Below are 12,534 nucleotides of genomic sequence, written 5' to 3'. Positions count from 1 at the left end.
TGTTTTTTTTTTCTTGATCGAACTAAACTATCGGAAGTGTTGTGGGCATGTAATAAATTCCACCACATTAACAAGTCCCAGGCGTTGGAAAAAAATTGGTCTTGTCAACCTCAAATCCATACATGCTAAAGTTCGTGACAAAAACCATTATCGCAATAAAAATTAAGCTATGGTGCTTAAGGAGAAAATAATTGGATGAAACATAATACTTCAGTTTTTTTTGTTCATTTCGTTAAGTTTATACTGGCTTTTAATATGTCTAATGAAATATACTGTGATGATAAGTATTGAAAAGGGTTTTGCTAGTTTAGTAGTTAAGTGCTATTTATAAAGCAGTAAAAATAAAACGAAGTATTTGTGAGAATATTAATGATGAATGCATTCTCAATGTTGGAAATTGACTTCTGTTGATTTGATTCTTTGGTGTTTTCAGAAATAAAATATTGTTTCAGTTTGCTAAAAAGTGTTTTATTGTGGAAAATTATATCTTAGTTTAGAAGTAAAATATCGTTTATAAAACATTGAAAATAAAACATAAAAAAAATCTTATATTTATAAAATAAATAGTTTTTGTTATCTTTTGTTTAGAAATACCTAACAAATAATTTTGTAATTAGTTTGTTAAACATAATTAGGAATTAATTGCGTAGTTAATTTACATTTAAATAATGTAGTTAATCGTAAATTGACTTTTTTCAAACTGTTTTCGATACTAACTTTTAAATTTTTTAATGTTAATTGAAAATAAATATATTTTACGTTCATAATAAAGTAGTTTTATATAGCTTATTAAAGTATGTAAATAGAAAGAGCTTATTTTAAATCATAAGTGCATCAAATTATGCAGATGCCTGATGAATAAGTCAAATATTTACGAATGCCCTTCGGAATATGTGGAATTAATTTCAAAACATCGTTTATTTTAGAGATTACAAACAGTTATCTGTCATAAAAAAAACTCCTTCAGAGACGCAAATAGTTAATATTCTGAAATCTATTATAATAAAGGTAATGCTTCATAATATGAAAGTTCAAGAAAATTCTGTTTTAATATTTCGCTCCAGAAATGTGTTATAGTTAGCTTTTATGTCTTATACGAATTAAAAGTTATTAGTGTAGAATAATAAGTAATTAATAAAATGTCTTAATCTAAATATTTATTTCTCTCATGTGACACAAAAAATGCTGGTATTTCTTTATTGAAATTGGCATTACTATAGTCATCGATAATAATTTATTTAAGTAGTGTTAAATAATTAGTTACCGGTTTCATATAACCGGTTTATCGGTTATTAGTTACTCGTTTATAACCGGTTTAAGAAAACTTAAGTGAACCTTAAGAAAGCTTAAACCTTCTAGTGGAGATAGGGTATAAGTATTTATTTAGATTCAATTTCTCACACATAGTCCATAAGATTTGAATTGAAAGAATGTCAGGTTATGTTAAGTATGTTTTTGATAAATATGTATATAGTAAATGAAATAAAAGATAGAGAAAATATGTTACTTTATTTGAATGACACATACAATTATATCATGTGGAAAATACGTAAGTCCCGTCATCCCTACACAGGAAAAGAGGGTTTCACAAAATTTAACAAAAATGTGTAAAAAAGCTCCAAAACAAATAGCCGTGAAAACCCCATGTATTTAAATTTAAAAAGGACCTACTCATTTTTCAGCAAAATACGTAGTTTTAAAAGTGCTGAGGAGAGAGCAATGTTCTTTGGCTGACAACAGGATTCGAACCAAGGACCTTCTGTCCGTAGTAGAATGTCATACCCACTTTAGTTGTATTCCCCCAGCCTGGAAGAATTAAAAAGCTTTATATAATGATCGCCGCAATGACACATCAGGACATACCTTCCACTCTCTTAAAAGCTTTTTAGATATAGCTTTAGAAGAAATTAAAATTACCGATATACTGAATTAGCTATTGGAGACAATATTTTACAAATTGCAGTTCTTCGTAGCACTGAAATTAAAATATCATAATGTGTCATTGCGATGGTCACTATATAAAGCTTCCGAACTCTCTATACAGTGAACTTGGTGGTCCCTGGGTCAAGTCTAGCCGGTAGCTAGTGAACATCTATCTCACACATTTCTCCCTTCTCATGCATTTTGCTCAAAAACCAGCATATTGTGTTTCAATTTTGAATACATGGGATTTTCAAATTCAAATATTTTTTGCTTAAGAGCTCCTCAAATTTTGAGACACTTTTTTAGAGTGTAATAGTGTCACATAATGGTAAAGAAATGATACATACACTGTAAAATTTTTTCTTGTATCTCTACACAACAGTTTTACAACTAAGTGATGTAGTGAAACACTATACATAAATCTTACATCATGGTGTACCTCTAAGCTATGGATAGTTCCTGTTAAAGTGACGTTCTTTTATATTACTCTGTAAAATATCCTACACCATTTGTGTTACTCAGTGGGACTAAAACTATCAATTGCTTGAAAATATGATGAGGCATCATCTCAGTAAACTTTCACATTTTTGTCCTAGATTGCAAACAATATGCCTTTGTCTCCTGATGGTATTCCAAACGTGCGCCAAATTTTGGCAAAAACAATTCACGAATGGAGCATATGTATCTGAGCTTGGGGTAAGCTTTCTCCTTTATTGGAGTTCAGATTTAACTACATTCTTAAAAGTGTGCATAAACGTTCGATTCAATAGTAACTTGAAATAAAGAACATTTTTTAGAGTTTTTCAACACCAAATTTGCTTAGGTATTACACTACAGTCTTCAGAGACTGTTTCTTAGTGTAAATTTTAACTTTACATTACACTATGAATATTGGAATTAAGCGGTGTTTTCTAACCCGCCTTATAGTTCTTAGTTTATTACAATGAACCCATATGCCCCTCCAGGCTTAAAAAGAAATATGCATCAGAGGGAATTTGTTTAACATAGTGTAATAAACTGTTAATAAAGCTATTTGCAATTAGTTTTCACTTCTCCAGACTTCCCTAAAATAAATCAGGCTGATTTATCAATAAATTATATATTTTTAATTAGCATAAATGTATGTAGGCTCACTGCAATAAGACTCAGAAGTGTCACGTTGAAACAGGAGACTTTTCTAATTATCCTTAATTTAGAGTGCAACATTTATAAATATGGTTTGAGAAATAGCTAAATTCTAAGTTATTACAAGCGATCACTAAATATAAGAAAGTTCAATAAAATAAAAATGAGATTTAATCATAATCATGTTAAAATGTGAATCGAATATTTCATAAGCAAATATCTATGACAAATAATAATTTAACACCAGAAACGTTTATTCTAACTAAAAGTGTGCATGCCAAAACCGTTTTATGCGATATTGTAATATGGTTATTAATAATAGTCAACAAGGGGAATATAATTGATGTCACGCGGAAGGGTAACTATTGGTTTAGATAAGGCTTATAGAATGGGTATCCGTCAATCTCATTTCCCAGTAACAGCCAAACATTATCCGTTACATTCAACGAGGTGAATCAATTTACTGAAGCGATTTTAGGAAAGAGATATGTCACAGTTTAGAGTGACGGATAAAGGCGAGATATGGTGTATTGTTCACAGTTATTACTGTGTCGTCTGATGATTAAACTTCTTTAGTCGTTCTTTTTTTTATACGTAACGCGTAGTTATAACTGTTTATTTTAAAGAACGCTTTTTGAAGTGTGATTAATTCCTTCTTGACTGTAATGAAAATAAATCATGAAAAGTTAAGGTAAAATATACTGAGGTTATTTTTTTAATACTGGGGCTCCTAATTTTTAGCCTGGTTTTACATCGTTAATTACAATTTATATGTGATAAAGTTAAAGTATATAATGCAGTTATTTCATAGAATACCTAGTTATTCCATGAAATAACTGATCGTGTCCGCTAAAGTGTGTAATATGTTATTCATTTGACACTTTAACTAGTTATTCTATGAAGTAACTAGGTATTCTATAAATTAACTAATGAGAGACAGTTAAAGTGTAAAAAACAATTGATCTAAAATGAAATAACTAGGTATTCTATAAATAAACTAATGATAGACAAGTAAAATGAAAAAGAAGCAATTTATCTAATTTATGCAGCGTATAAATGGTATTTATGGCAACGTAACAGATAATCATTTGTTACAACAAGGATTACTAAAATGACACTTAGTATTACAAAGAACATTATTTCTAAAGCAAAAACATTTTTTGTTGAATAGTTCAAAAATGCAGTAAGGGTGGAAGGTAAAAAAAGTATTTGTCGTGCGAGATATATGATTATGATATCGATTATTTTACACTTCAACGGGCTGCAGATCGTTATTCTATGGAATAACTAGTTAAACCGTGAAATACAAGAGAGTTTTGCACTTTAACGGACACGATCAGTTATTTCATGGAATAACAAGGTATTCTATAAAATAACGGATTTCATACTTTAACGGTAACATATACATTATTATTAGAGTCATGGTAGTTCAGAGGATAGAGCGTTTGCTTGTGAACCGGGTTCGAATCCCAGCGATGGCTGGTTGATTCGAATTCCGCAGCCGGTTCTCACTAACCACAGTGCTGACGTAAAATATCCTCAGTGGTAGACGGATCATGGGTTATAGTCCCCTTACCATTAGGCTAACCGTGGGAGGTTTACGTGGTTTTCCTCGCCCTGTATCGTAAATGAGGGTCATTTCCCTCAAACATTCCTTCACAAAGGCAAGTTTCTCCCAATGCTTTATCCAGGAGTACCCTTGTTTTCTGAATTGGGTTCAAAATTGCAAGGCTACGGAGTTGAACATTAGTAGTCGTAAACTTAAAAAAATGGTTGACTGTTCAGCGACGGTTATAACATATAAAATTTCTATACAAATTTTCTAAAAAAAAAACTAAAAATTCCAAATTTTGTTTCAGATTGTTTTTTTATATTATTCCTCGCATCTGAGTTTTTATTAAAATGAATAAACTCTTAGAAAATATCAAATATGAAATAGCAAAAAAAAATGTTGGGAGGACTTTCTCTATTTTTTTTACTCATTGAAAGTCCCCTGTAGCTGTAGATTTAATATTTAGAGTAAAAAAATTGTGGTAAAATAAAACAAATTAAATATAGTAAAAAATGTGTGAGTGAGTATCATCTATCACTGGAATTCGTATTCTATTGAGCACCTGAGCATTTATTATGAGCACTATTTGTATTAAGCACCTGAGTTCCATATATTCGGACGGTTAAACTTTGCCTTAACTTAACTTAACATAACATAACATAGCATAACTTAACTTAACTTAACTTAACTTAAACGCCTAACATTAAACACAACCTGTATTAAAAATATGAAATCTACTACAAAAAGTCACTGCTTTTGAAATAATCAAACACATTGTTATTTTAAAACTGTAAATCTTACATAAACCCTGAAACTGGTTCCTTTACGGATAGTTAAACTTCATGTGCTTTACTTTGAACAAGCCCTCTATTAAAAATATGAAATGAAATACAAATAGTCACCATTTTAATTCATTCAAATAACCTCCTATAAACTCAATGTAAACCCTCAAACTGGTTTTTTTTATTGACCGTAAAAGTTTTATGCGCATTACTTAAAAAAAATTAAATGTATGGAAGGTACTACAAAAAGTCGCACTTTAATTGAATCAAATAAAATGTGCACAAATAATAATAAAAATGTATTGTAAAAGCTTTTTCTACACTGCACAATATAAATAATTGATTATAAAATTTTAAAAGGATTTGCATTTGTCTGGCAAACATATTTTTAATGATTTGTGTGTATTTTTTAATAAAAGTATTTAATTACTTTGTTTAACAATTTAAAAGAGTAAAAAAATATATTTGCAGACGCTTTTAAAAAGATGAGAGATATTGTTTAACTTTATATCTCTTAAATATTAAGTATATACGATAAAAATAAAACATCTATTTTTCAAAAGACTGTTTACATAAAGAAATATTGAAAATATTTAATGCGAGATATTTATTTAAATACTTCTTTTAACATGTTAACCAAACAACAAAATAAACAACAATTTTGCAAAGACCGTTTGATTGGTATTTATTTATTTATTTTTTTTGTCTCTATTTCCAAATCTCTAAAAGTACATTTTTTGGGAGAACATAAAAAAATGTTTTTCGCTTTAAGACGAAAAAATTCTGAATAACATTCATAAAACATAATCAAGGGTAAAATGTATTTTTTTTCAGACAAAATTTATTGCTTTAAGCGAATTATTTCCGTAGAAATATTGTATGACTTTATTCGATTAAAGAGGGAAAAAATGTAAGAAGTTCAAAAAAAGCCACATAAATTTTATTAAAAGCTCCAGAAACAGGGATGTTAAAAAGGATTGTTTAGTTTTTTCAGTTTTGATATTTTTTTTAACAAAGTAGAAACTCTATTGTGCTAATTTCAATTCTTCAAAAGAAAGAATGAATTGTGCTGCGGTCTTTTTTTTTCTTCAATGAAGGTATCTCTTCTAATTAAATTAGAGCTTTGTAAATTAACATAGACGCTTTTCCACTTGTATTCTTTTGTAATTGTTATGAAGAGGTTCTATGTTAAGGAATTTTACTCAGCATTTGTTTTTGATTCTATTTGAAATTATAATTTAAATTGTACTTAAATACAGCGAAACAAGGTTATCAAATGCGCATAATTAAATATAATTTAATTAGTGAAACAGGATTTGTCCGAGACAAATTGCTTGAATACTTAATTTAAATTGATAATTAATCATTGTCTTTCAGTTTTCTTAAATGCGTCTTATAGAAAGTAAATTGCATGAAATTTTACTATTTATTATGTTTTACAATGAAGAATTTTGTCATTAATTTGTTAGCGTATTCAAATTTCTTAGCTAAGATACATAAATAAGTTTTTTTCTCCTATTTAATATCAATGACTTTTAATTACTTTCTATTTTACATTAATTTATAGCTTACAAATTTTATAGAAATGTTTTGTCTGTTTTTGTAAAGACAATTCAATTATAATTTAATTAAATGCGAGAATGCAGTTTTTTATTTATATTATTTAAACAATTTTCTAATATAAGAGCCATCACATAACACCAAAAGATTTTTTTTATCATTCAAAACCATTTCTTCCTAAAACATGTATTAATTTTTATATGCTCCCAAAAATTTTTCTAAATTATAATTTTTGAAATATAGTGGGAGACAATTTTATATAACTTCTAGTATATGTGGTAAAAACAATAACTTATCTTTTTCTAAATATAGTAATAACAACTATAATTTTGAAAACCAGAATTTCCGGTAAACCATAACAACATGAACGGAAAAATTACCGAACGAATGATTTAAACGCTGTACATTTTGGCTTTATTCCCAAAAATACGCATAAAAAATATTAAAAAGAACAAAACAGAAATATTACTGCTATTTTATAAGAATTTTTTTTTCTCCGTTTAGAATCAAAACTCTCACGTTAGTTTCTGACGATAATATAAACCTCTATTGTGATAATTTTTATATTCTTAAACTGCACAATTTCAAATCAAACACTTTAAATTAAAAAAAAAAATATTAAGCAAATTGTTTTTTTTTCTGGAAATGCAATGACCAGAATTCTCATGATTCTTCATGATCAAACTTTTGAATTAACAATTTCTGCCTCTCTCAAAGGTTTAAGGCCTAATCTTAAAAAAAAAAAAAAATAACACTGATTTTCCTTACACTTGGTTTAAATGTCTAGCTTTTAAAAACTACTTTAAAATGTCAAAAAAATTCTAAAATCTTCAAGTGCACTGAAAATGGCTGAATCATTTTGCGACATTTTGAGTATCTTCCTCATTTTTTTAAAATCATTTTTCTCTTTTTTTCTCCTTTATATATCCTTAGACAGCACAGAAGACATTTGAAATGCTATTTTATAGATAAATTTTAGAATAGGTTTTTTCTCAATCCTATGGCGTGTATAATGGCATCTATTAAAGTCTCGTACCACCATTTACCAAAGAAGCGTAGCCAACTATAATAGAAGTTCTGACTTGACATAAAAACGTGACTATTTGCCTTTCGATGAAATCATTTACAGAACTATGAAACTGCAAAGTTTAGATTTAACATGCATTTTTTGTTGAAAGATATACGAAATAGGTGACACCGAAATATATTGAGCATTAAAAAAGGACAACTAACGCTAAGAATTCAGAGTTCCTGAACGTCACCACTTAAAAGGACGCTATACAGCGAAAGACACTTTTCATCACAAATTCTGTTTCTCATCCATTGGTGTTTTAGAACTTGCAGATTAGAAAAGGTGGATTACCTAAATACCAGGTAAACCTAAATATTCAGGTAAACCAAATATCAAAATGCAAACAAATTATGACAGAATTACTGCGTAATCTAGAGTAATCCTGTCACAATTTGTTTTAATTTTTTTATATTGGGAATAAATAAAACTATTTCTGTAGTCATTTAAGCGTTTAGATAAAAAAAAACTTCTTTTCGTTACTTTTTAGAAATTATAATGCGATCTATGCATTACATCTTGCAATTGCTACAAGTATGGAGCATGGATCGGTGCCACAAATATGTGTTTTGATTGTCAAGTTTTTTGGATTTTTTAAAACCAAACTCAAAGAAAGAAGATTATGGTAATGAGCATATGTTAACACCCATACTGTTAGGACACTTTGTTCATTGATGGTAACGAAATAAAATACTTGTAATATCGAAAATAATCGAGGATCTGGAAAAAACTTATTTAGAAAGGAAGGTACGGGTTGATTCATTTACCTAGGACAGTGTTTTCCAAACTTATAACTTATGTTGTGTACCCTTTCTAAATTTTTCGTAATGCTGTGTACCACTAGTAAAAAAGTAAATGTATTTTTTTAAAAAATGTTTATTTTTCTTTTTTGGTACGAAGTTTTGTTAATAAGTTTATTTGCATCAGTGAGAAGGATGATATTGTTTTTGCTGTGATAACAGTTCATCATAACTCGTGTGGTCATGTGGTCAATTTTATCATGTGATCAATTTTAGTCTGAGATGAGATTCCACGTTCAATAATCTATTTCTTTTTTTTCGACATAATGCCCACAAATGCGGGAAAAAAGCGACTTAACATAAATATGGAGTTGAAAAAGGCAAAATATATTTCACAACTTCTTCTGTTAAGACTGGATACATATTTTGCATTTGCATCCAGAATGATGTTGAAATATCCTCCTCATGTTTATTTTTCAAGAATCCGTCTGAAGCCAATTCCAATAATTGCTCTTCTTCTACTTGCGACAATCTTTCTGGCATGCAAGTTGTATTAATATTAAACGGATATCTTATCCACTCAATGCTTTTTTTTTTTTAAATCGGGAAATTGCACAAAAGTTAAAAATCACAACTGCATGTTGACACCACTAATAATTAACTGTTAACTCTGCAAAAAATAGCCAATAGAAAAATACGTAATCGTAAATTTTCATGGCTAGCTTTGTTTTTAAATAAAATTTTTTGAAATTTTTGTTTGTTGCAAGATATTTCGCATAAAAGCGAGTACCCACGCTAAACTGTTCCCGCACCCCTGGGGGTACGCGTACCACACTTTGGGAAACACTGACTTAGGAAAATTGGTTGTTCATTATCTCAAACTTTAAAAACTCGTTATAGTGTATGTTACCTGATTGCATTACTGACTGGTATAAACTATAAAATAATATTTTCATCTGCCACTTCAACTGAAATATTTCTTCGGACGTCTGTTATTTTATATTTTATTTTTTATAACCGTCGTTGAACAGCCGACTCAATTTTATGAGTTTACGACTGCTAATGTTCAACTCCGTAGCGTTGTAATTTTGAACTAAATCCAGAAGACAAGGGAACTCCTGGATCGAGTATTGGGAAAAATTTGCCTTCTTGGAGCACTTTCTGATGGAGCTAACCCTCATTTGCGTTACATTTAGAGGAAGACCACGAGAGTGACCCACAGTTAGCCTGGCGGCAAGGGGACTCTAACTCTTGATCTGTCTACGACTGAGGATATTTCACGGTCAGCAATGTGGTCGGATGCGGAATTCGTATCGACTGGGATTCGAACCCGGCTCGCCGCATTGGAAGGCGAACGCTCTATCCCCTGAGCCATCGCGGCTCGGACGTCTGTTATAGTAGTCATCAGATTGCAACACGTTTTTTGCGAATAGCTATTTTGAAAACATAATTTTATAGCTTCCTCAGTTAGTAACTCAAACTTTGTAACCATGTTTGAAAGTTGGTAAGAATTAAACTAATTTCCTACCCAGAACGCAACAAACCGTTCACAGCTATCACTTGCCGCTTTTTTTTAAAAATTACTTTTTCGATTGTTTTTTTTTTTAAAATTTGAGTTTCATTTTTGGGGTGACTGGTAAAACAAATAATGTAAAATAATGTGAGAATCTGAAACGGCTAGACGTCGGTTTCAATCGTCTGAGCTAAGTATATGTGATGGCTGAATGCCTAGTTTCCAATATAATAATACTACTTTATACTGACACCAGTAGCCTTTACGAAAAATAAAAGAACAGAATGTTTTTCGTCCGAAGTTTTTTCTTTGTTTGGGGACGAAACTTTCGTATTTCTTTCCCTAAGTTAAAGAGTAAATTTAACATTCCTCTAATGCTGCGTCTCTGAGGTACATGGACTTTTAGATCAATAGAAGAAAAAACTTGATTTAGAAATACTAACTTTTTGAGGTATTTGTTATAATAACTTAAATTAAAATAATTGTTTACCCATTACGCAGCGATTTGTTTAGTTATTATGCTGTAAAAAATTCTCCGAAAACTAACATTTAAATGTATTGGAAATAAAAGGATTTCAATGGTTTTAGTAAACTAGTCGACAGATATATTTCTATGAATGTTGAACAAAAATAATAATAATATAATACTTTTAAAATCGTTTTATTAAATTTCTTTGTTCTACATCTTATGCAGAACCTTTTATCCGATGGTTTAGTATCAAATTCGTAAAGAATTTTAAAAAAAAGCAAAAATAAAAATTAATCGACTAAGGGCTGTGCATCTCATGCACTATGCACAACCTTTTATCTGATGGTTTAGAATATAATAGTTGAGGAATTCTAAAAAAAATAATGAAAATAAAAAATAATGATTAAAGGTTTTGCATTTTATGCACAACATTTATCTGATTGTTTAGTATCAAATTCGTAAGGAATTCTAAAAAAAAAGTAAAAATTAACTGATTAAAGTTTGTGCGTCTTATGCACAACCTTTTATCCTATGGCTTAGTATCAAATTCGTAAAGAATTCTTAAAAAATAATGAAAAATAAAAATTAATCGACTGACTAAGGGTTGTGCATCTTATGCACTATGGACAACCTTTTATCTGATGGTTTAGTATGAAATAGGCGAGGAATTCTAAAAAAAAAAATCAAAATGAAAAATAATTGACTAAAGAATTTGCATCTTATGCACCTTTTATCCGATGGTTTAGTATCAAATTCGTAAAGAATTCTAAAAAAAAGCAAAAATAAAAATTAATCGACTAAGGGCTGTGCACCTCATGCACTATGCACAACCTTTTATCTGATGGTTTAGTATAAAATAGTTGAGGAATTCTAAAAAAAATAATGAAAATAAAAAATAATTGATTAAAGGTTTTGCATTTTATGCACAACATTTATCTGATGGTTTAGTATCAAATTCGTAAGGAATTCTAAAAAAAAGCAAAAATAAAAATTAATCGACTAAGGGCTGTGCATCTCATGCACTATGCACAACCTTTTATCTGATGGTTTAGAATATAATAGTTGAGGAATTCTAAAAAAAATAATGAAAATAAAAAATAATGATTAAAGGTTTTGCATTTTATGCACAACATTTATCTGATTGTTTAGTATCAAATTCGTAAGGAATTCTAAAAAAAAAGTAAAAATTAACTGATTAAAGTTTGTGCGTCTTATGCACAACCTTTTATCCTATGGCTTAGTATCAAATTCGTAAAGAATTCTTAAAAAAAAATGAAAAATAAAAATTAATCGACTGACTAAGGGTTGTGCATCTTATGCACTATGGACAACCTTTTATCTGATGGTTTAGTATGAAATAGGCGAGGAATTCTAAAAAAAATAATCAAAATGAAAAATAATTGATTAAAGATTTTGCATCTTATGCACCTTTTATCTGATGGTTTAGTATCAAATTGATAAGGAATTCTAAAAAAATAATAATATTGAAAATAAAAATTAACTGTGCATTGAGTCATCTGGTACCCAAATCATTCACATTTATTATAAATTTAACTGTTACTGCAAAAAACAATTAGGGTAGATAAATGAGTGAATGAATGACCAATCAGTCTCTGAATGACCAATCAGAAATGAGTGAATGATGAAACCGGAAAGCCTGATTTACACGCCAGCGGGTTAAACCTTTTACCATACCGCCTTTATTTTAAAGTTATATATAAAATATAATGGAAAACTGGTTGTGACGTCATAGCGGATGAGAAGGAAGCTGCCCTCAACAATCTAGACTACTTTCCTCTTA

General features: G+C 29.3%; 1 protein-coding gene across 1 annotated transcript in view; it reads left to right on the top strand.

Moving 5' to 3' along the window:
• Positions 1–12,534, top strand: part of LOC107448921 (neuronal acetylcholine receptor subunit alpha-10-like) — a 208,549-nt gene that overhangs the window by 80,777 nt on the left and 115,238 nt on the right. The window lies entirely within an intron of this gene.

Source organism: Parasteatoda tepidariorum, chromosome 6, assembly GCF_043381705.1.
Source record: "Parasteatoda tepidariorum isolate YZ-2023 chromosome 6, CAS_Ptep_4.0, whole genome shotgun sequence".
Lineage (NCBI taxonomy): Eukaryota > Metazoa > Arthropoda > Arachnida > Araneae > Theridiidae > Parasteatoda > Parasteatoda tepidariorum.
The sequence above is the reverse complement of the archived record's forward strand: the minus strand, read 5'-3'. Positions and strand labels throughout refer to the sequence as shown.